Here is an 8,059-nt window from a genome sequence, read left to right on the forward strand (position 1 = left end):
GAGGGGGGGGGGGTGGGAGGATGGGTTAGCCTGGTGGTGGGTATTGAGGAGGGCACGTTCTGCATGGAGCACTGGGTGTTATATGCAAACAATGAATCATGGAACAAAACATCAAATCTAATTATGTAATGAATGTGACTAACATAATAAAATTAAAAAAATGAAAAGAAAAAAAGCTACGTGCTTCAAAAGCACCACCAAGAAAGTGAAAAGTAGCCCAGAGAATGGGAGAAAATATTGGCAAATCATATATCTAATAAGGAACCTATATTCAATATATATAAAGAACGTTTCAACTCAACACTATAAAGATAAAATAGCCCAATTTAAACATGGGCAAAGATTGTGAATAGCTGTTTTTCTATAGAAGACAGACAAGGGGCCAATAAGCCGCTGAAAAGATGCTGGGTATCATCAGCCGGGGGGACTTCGAGATCAGAAGCACAGGGAGACGCCGCGTGGTCCTCACTAGGATGGCTCATCAGGCAGGCAGTAGGAACGCTAGGGATGGTGCGGAGAAACTCCGGCGGTTTGCGAAGTGCTACGGTCACTTTGGAAAACAGTTGGGCGGTTTCTTGAGAGCATTCAACCTCGAGTTACCATATGACCCTGCCGTCCCCCAACAACCCCTCAAAGGCACGTGCCCCAGAAAAGAAACGTGTCCCACGAAATCTGGGGCACGAATGTTCACTGCCGCTGCGTTATTCACATGAACCAGCAGAATATCCATCACCAGATCCTTCGGGGAGACACCTACAAGCGGGGTGGCCGGCTCACCGGGTGGCTCTAGGTCTCATCCAGGACCTGCCACCCAGCTCTCCGCACCAGCTCCCACTCCCGCCCGCAACGCCCGGGGGTCCAGCACGTCCTCGCTGACGCTGGTTATTTTCTGTTTTCTTTTATTACTTGTAATAGCTGCTGTCCTAACAGGTGTGAGGTGCGGGCAGCAGTGGGTAGCCCAGGTGCTGGGAGGGGCAGGCTTGCCTTCTCCTGGGCGGGGGCAGGAGCGCGGGGCGCGGCCCCCCTGGAGCCCTCCAGCCCCGCCCCCTCGGGAGGGACCCCCTCCCTGCCGGCTCCAGCTCCCCGGCCGTGCCCTGCGCCCCGCCAGGCCCTCGCTGCACCCTGGGCACGGCGGGTGGCCCCAGAGCTGGTGCGGAGAGAGTGCTGGGGGGGAGGGGTGGCCTGGTTACTGGGGATGGTGACCGGCCACCACCCGTGGGCATCCCGTCTGTGTCCCCACCCCCAGGACTAACTTGGGCACAGCTGTCAGGCACTGGGAGTGGCTTACCTATTTGGGGCTTGGAAGGGTTCCCCACCCTGCGGCCGGCCTCCTGGTGTCCATTCAGCTGGAAGGAAAGGAAGAGGCATGGCAGCATTCTGACCCTAATGACTCCTCCACATTCTGTCCCCCTCCACCTCAGGGCCCCTCCCCCCCCGCAGACACAGAAGGACGAGCAGAGAACACAGCCACCGAGTGTGGGCAGAGCGGCTTCCAGACGCAGGCACGTCCAGGGCTGAGGCCAACCTCATGCCCCCTCCGGCCTCCCGAAGGCCACATGGGCCTCCAAGCACCTGGCTGGGCTGTGGGCAAGGGTCAGGCTTGGAGGTGACATGGGCAGGACCACAACTGAGGGCCTCCAGCGGCTGGAGGAGAGCCAGACAGCCCCCGAAGTGGTTCTGCACACAGGCCAGAGGTGGTGATGGCGCCAGAGGGTTTCTAGAAGGTCCAGGTGACCCCCAGGCAGGTAACAAAACACCGTGGACATAGCTGACGTCCTTCATCCCTCCTTTGGGGCAGGGGCTGTTGGGGGGTTGCCCCCCTCCCAGGCCACTTCCACGCTTTGCATACGTCAGAACACAGCATCTTAAGGAACATTTCTGTGTTTAAGCTTCAGGACACGATATGCGTCCCTCTAGCCGGTGGGACCTGGCCTGGCCCAGCCTGAGCCTGGCCTCTCGCCTGGCCTGTCCCTGGGGCTGTCTGCATGTGCCCAGGGCCGGTGAGCTGGGTGGTGACCTGGGAGCCTCCCCCTTCCCTGCACCGGGGCAGCTCAAGGGCACAGGAGGTCCGGGCATCGGGTGAAGGCTGTGGGAAGACACCGTGGCCATGGGCGCTGGGTCCACGCCCACAGGCTGGGGGCGCTAGCTGGGGCCGTTGTCTTCCGGGTCCCTGAGTCTCGTCGGGGGGGCGGGGCTCAGGCCCAGGCAGGGAGAGACCCTCCTAAATCCACAGCTGACTGTGGGCCTGGGTCCCAGGGAGGGGAGGCGAGAGGCTGCCTCCTGAGCTTTACCTCTGAGGTGTTGGCTGTGCTCCCGTACGAGTCGCCACTCTCGGAGCCAAGGGACATGTTGATCAGGATGGTACTGTCCTCCTCCCAGGCCTGCCTCCGCAGCATCCCGCTCCTGCACCCCACAGCCCAGGTGGGCCCGTGAGACGTGGTCCCCGTGTTCCCACACAGCCCACGTGAACCCACTTCCCCGGGGAGGGCACAGGCTGGAGCCGTGGCCAGGGCGGGTGCCAGGCTGAGCTGTCCCACCTGGAAGCACAGGACGGTCCCCCACGTGGGCCTCCAGCTCCGGGAGCAGATCAAGGACAAGGAGGGAGTGTTTGGGAGGTTTGGCCCAGCAGCTGTCTGTCTGTCCACCTGTCCAATGTGTGCCTCCCTCCCTCTCAGCCCTGTCTGGGGTGGTGGGGCCTGAGGGGCCCAGAGGGGTGGGCTCAGCGGCCCCCTCTTCTTTCTGCTCCCCTGCAGGAGGAGCAGATGATACTCTTTAATGGAGACAGGACCTCGGCTCCTCCTGGACCATCGGGGAGGCTGGCCTGGCCACGCTGATGCTGCGTCCTCCCCACCCGATGCCTCTGTTCCAGTTGACAGGTTGGCACAGTGGGGCAAAGAGCAAGAGGGGTGCTGTGGCCCGGGGGGGGATTTGAGTGGGGGCCTCCCGGAGGCTGGGAGGGTGTGAGGGTGAAGGAGCCACAGGAGGTTGGCGGGGACAGCTCATGGAGGCCAGAGAGCCTGAGGCCCAGAGAGGCAGAGATGTGAGCCCGCAGCTCCTGACTGTCTTCCAGGTTCCAGACAGCCCAGAGCCAGGGCTTGGCATCATGACACGGTCCCGGTACAGGTAGTGTGCGTCATGGGGCACTCCTGAAGGGATTCTCAAGAGTTTGAAGTCAGCTGGCAGCCTTTGGTGCTGCTGAACGCCCCCTGCTGTGGTGTGGGGGTGCGGGGGTGTCCCCTTCTGAGTGCTCTGTGCACAGAGGACGGGGACAGAGGACGCCCCAGTCACCAAGGCCACAGAAGTGACCTGCTCCACGGTGGGCCCACTGGACAGGTGGGAAAACTGAGGTTCCCTAGGATTGGAGGTGCTGAGCACCTGGCCTTTCTCATCCTCCCCCAGGGCCAGGCAGGCCTCTGGGGCACCAGGGTGAGCCCACAGTTCAGGGCATTGGGAGCCCTGATGGGCTGGGGGTGCTCACCCAGCCTCCCTGGAGTCCATCTCCCTCCCTCCCTCCCCGTGGCTCTTGCATCATGGAACAGGTTCCCACCTGGCACAGCGGCTTCCGGAAGAGGCCTCCGAGGTCGTGGACACCCTTCCAGCACGAACCTGGTCTGGGCAGCTGAGTCTGGGCCAGACCTGCAGGCAGAGAACTGGGAGGGACCGTGTCCTCGTGGCCCTGCCCAGGTGGGGCTGGCCACTCACATGTCCTCACCTTGCCTGGCAAATGGGCAGGAGAGGGGCCTGGCATAGCCAGCTGGCTGGGGGCAAGGTCTCCCCTGCTCCTGGAACAGGATCTGCCTTTGTTTGAGAAGGGGGTGTGGGGGTCTGGGTCTGCAAACAGAGGCAGCCCATTTTCCTAGAGCCTTTCCACGTCCCACACGCAAATGCCACGGTCCTCCCAGCAAAGGACACCGCTCATCTTTCTCCCCTGACTTCCTTAGGGCGGTCGGCTGCTGCTGTGGAGGGCTTGGGAGCGGGGGTGTCTGGCAGGGGCAGCTGCAGCCGCAGTGGGGTCGCCCCACCTCTGCCTGGTGGGCCGCCCCTCCGGAGACACAGCCAGTTCTGCCGCTTCCCGGGTGCGACCTCAGGGTCCATCTGTGAAACGGGGTGCAGCCCTGCTCACTGCAGGGAGGGGTCCCACTCCGTCCTCCCCACAGCTCTGCTCTCTTGGGGCCCTCTTGTGCAAAACCCCGAGTGGCGCCGTCGTCTTGGCTGCATCTCTGACCCCCACCCCCCTCCCAGGGAGACCCTGTGCAGTGGGTCGGGGCCCAGCAGGGACACCCTGAGCTGGAGGGCCCGCACTGAGCTCTCTGTCTGGGGTCCCCGAGATGGGTTCCCGGGTACCGCCTGCACTGGGGATGCTCCAGAGCCGGGAAGCAGGGTGAGGCAGGCGGAGGGAGGAGAAATACCCTCAGGGGGGCGTCAGCCTGATCCCACAGGGCCTCTGGACAGGAAGGGGTGGCCCGGAGTTTTCCCAGCCTGAGACAACTCTACACTGCTCCGGCCGCACGCGAAGGGCCCGGGAAGAGGTCAGCTCCGGGGGGTTCCCGGCACTCTGCTCGCGGTGGCCCCGGTGATGCCCGCCGGCAAAGAGCGGCGGGGCGGCCGAGGGGGCAGCCGACGGGGCAGCCGCTCACCGCAGCTGGAGCCGTGGAGGCCACGCGCACGCAGGACACCGGAGACAGCACTCATCCCGGCGGAGGGTTGAAACGTTTACTTTCTACAATGTTTTATGGTTTGACATTTTTTCAAGCTGCATTACTCGTGCAGTTTTTAAAAGTTAAGAAAAGGGAAAAAAAAGCAAGCAAGTTAGCAGGAGCAGAGGTGTGCTGGGTCGCAGGTGCGGAGAAGAGCCCAGGCCCCGGATCTGCTACACCGGGCTTTTTGACGATAACTTTTTATATTCATTTGTGTAACACTGAGAAATATGTTGGTGGAAGTGGGAAAAAAGCCTCCAACTGTGGCGTAACAAAACAGCTTTTCCTCACCTCAGTAGACGCAGCAGGCCCAGCCGCCAGGTCCAGGTTCCCGGCCCCGAGCCGGCCACGCCGGCCCTTGCCCTCAGGACAGCAGGTGCCTCGGGCTAAGCATGAGCCCCAGGCCACCCGGCCGCCAGACAGCCTGGAACGGGAACAGACCCCGGGGCTGGGGTAGAACCAGTGCGCCTCCCCCCTGGGGGTGGGCACCTGGCTGCTCCCAACACAATCACTGGGCTGAATGGTCCTGGTAAGTGACTGCCAGCGGGGGGCGCCGCTGCTCCCCAACATTCACCTGCCCTGCACCCAGTCTGAGGGGTGGGCCGTCTTCCTGTGCCCCGCACGCTCTCCCGCTCCCTCAACCCCTGCCCTCAGGACCCTGCCCAGCCCCCCACCTCCCTCCCAAACATTCCCTCCGCACAGAGCAAGCACCCTCCCCCGGTGGCCACCTGGTCCACTCCCCGCCCACCTCCACCCTCGCTGCTGGCCTCTTGCCACAGGAGGTGTCTGCGTTCCTGGGCCCCGCCCCTCCTCAGGGTGCCTCCCCTGCCAGGAAACCTCCCTGCTCCTCCCTCGCGGCCTCCTGGGCCACCACATCTAGCTCCCCACACGGGCTCTTCCCGCCAAGGGCCCCACGCCCACGGGTTGGGGTTCCCAGGCCTCCTCTGCAGGTCCCCCTTCCGGGATGCTCTGCTGGAGGCTTCCCTCTCCCCGCCCTCTGCTCGGCCTCCTCCTCTCTGCTGCCGCCTCAGCCTCCTTCCCCCCACCCCCAGGGTGGGTCTGCCTCTCATCAGGGTCACCCCACCCCTGCCGCCAGTGAGCCTGTCCACGCGCTCCGCTTTCTTCCAAAGGGCAAGTCACCTTCTATTGTCTATGGTTGTCCCTTCATCTACGCCCCCCAGGGCAGGGATTTTTTTAAAAATCTTAAAAAAATAAAAGGCTCGTTTTTTTCCTTGATGTAACCCAAGTACCTCAAAGGACGCCGAACCCCCCTGTAGCCAGGCTTTCCCACACTTTATTATTCATTCCACCACCTCTGCCCCCCACCCCCACCCCAGGCAGTGTCTTTGCTTGGGGTTGTTTCAGACCTTGTGGAGGGCTGTTCCCTCCTGTGTGCGTGCCCCTGCGGAGCCCTCTCCCACGGACATGTGGTCTCTGCGGCCGTGGCCTCCTTGGGTTTCCGAGTGGGCACTGTGGCTGCTTCCTGCAGAGGAGCAGGTACTGAGGTGCCCAGGGCGGGGTGCGTTGTTCGAGGCTCAGGTGCCCCTGGGGTCCCTCCCCCCCCTCCGGTGACACCCCGCGCCGGGAGCTTTCCAATGAGCTAATTTTGGGTAGGTGCACAGGGGTGGCCCCTTTCGCGGTGTGCGTCTCGATGGCGGTGTGGGGGAAGGTGGGGGGCCTCGGCCCTCTGGCTTCCCTGACGGGCCTCCTCTTGCCTTGGGCCGGTTTCCAGCAGGGTTCTTCGATGCGGCCTTTGCTGGATGTACACACTGTGAGCATCTTCATTCGCATCTGCTCTACTCTTGGCGTTCCGTGTGCTGCCGAATTCCACTTCTGTGTGAAGGAACCCATCAAAAGCCCGTCTTGCGGTCCTACTTTGGGAGGCCCACAGCCCCTCCTCTGATGTTCCCGTTCACACCGGGGGTTTCTGACCCGCGGGACTTGGCCCTGCAGGGGATGTCCTGCCCACGGCGTGCCAGGCGCCCCCCAACCCGGTCTGCAGCCTTTGGGATCCAGCAGGAAACTGCCTCTCTTGCCTCTTGTCCAAAGTCGTTCAAGGCTCAGTGTGGGTTTTAGGGTTCAATGGATGGCCCGTGACTGGGACAGCGCTGGGTTCAGCACCTCGTGCTCCGCCCCCTCCACCCCCGAAGTTTCCTGCGTCTGTGATGCACAGATACGCTGGGCAAGCGTCCGTGTCCCAGCCCCACGAGGACGGGCCTGCTGAGGCCTTTCTCCTACTGTCCTTTGGGTTTCTTTTCCCACCCGTGAGGAAACACCTGTTCCGTTAGTGGCGACTGCCAACATCTGGCCTCCCGCGCACCGTTTATGAGCGATTGCTCCCTTTCCTTGCTCGTGCCACACAATCTCTGCAGCCACTGGCCACGCTCTGCCTCCCAGATTAAAAAGTGATGCCCTCGTGGCTGATGTCACACCCTGTCTTTCCAGGGCACGGGCACGTCCCTCCCGTGCGTGGGCCAGAACGCCGCCCCAGCTCCGCAGAGGGCTCCACAGGCCCGTCGCCTGCACTCCTGCAGGTCTCCGCCTTGTGCTCGGGTGCAGGGCTCCCGGGAGTGAGGCTTTCAGCAAGGGCATTCCAATCGTGAATCCTGGGGTCTAAACTTTCTTCTGTGACCTCTAGGGCCGTCATCCCAAGGCCCCTTCTGGGCGCACGCCCTCCCACCCCCTCGTTCGACGCGTTTGCTTTCTGTGGGCAGGTGCTCCTGGCTTCAGGCCAACTACTGCCGCATCCACAACTCCTGGCAGGGGTCACCCTGTCGCCCGGGGACCTCTGACCTGCTTGGTCTCCTCATGAGAATGGAGGGGGCAGGGCTGCCCCTGGCGAGATGCAGCTACTGAGCACCTGGAATGTGGCAAGTGCAACCGAGGAGGTGAATGCTTTATTTCATTTTATTTTAACACATTCAAATTTGAATTGAGGCAGCCACACGTGGCGGTAGGTGGCCCCCGTACTGGACAGTGCCACTCTAGAATCTTGGAGAAGGGACCCACGGTGGCCACTTGCTTCAGTCCTCTTTCTGCAGCAGGGAAATCTGAGACCCCAAGAGAGGCTAAGGTCCCGTAGCATTAAATTCAGACCCCGGGTGACTGCCGATGTAAATCTTCTAAGAAACAAGCTGGCATAAGGACGGGGTAAGACTGGGACGCGACGTTAGAGGCTGTCAAGACGTAAGCTCTTTGGAGCAGGTCTTGAGCAGAGCCTCGGCTGGGTTTGCGCGGTCAGCGGCACCGTGTGGCCAGGCGCTCGGGCAGCAGCCCCTCGGGCGCTCGCGGGCAGCCCGGGCCTCGGAGAGGCACGGACGGGCGGCCCGGGCAGCGGTCGGCAGGGGGCCAGGCGCACGGCC

The sequence above is a fragment of the Mirounga leonina genome, unplaced genomic scaffold (genome assembly GCF_011800145.1).
Source record: "Mirounga leonina isolate KUSES-001 unplaced genomic scaffold, KU_Mleo_1.0 Mir_151, whole genome shotgun sequence".
In the NCBI taxonomy this organism is placed as follows: domain Eukaryota; kingdom Metazoa; phylum Chordata; class Mammalia; order Carnivora; family Phocidae; genus Mirounga; species Mirounga leonina.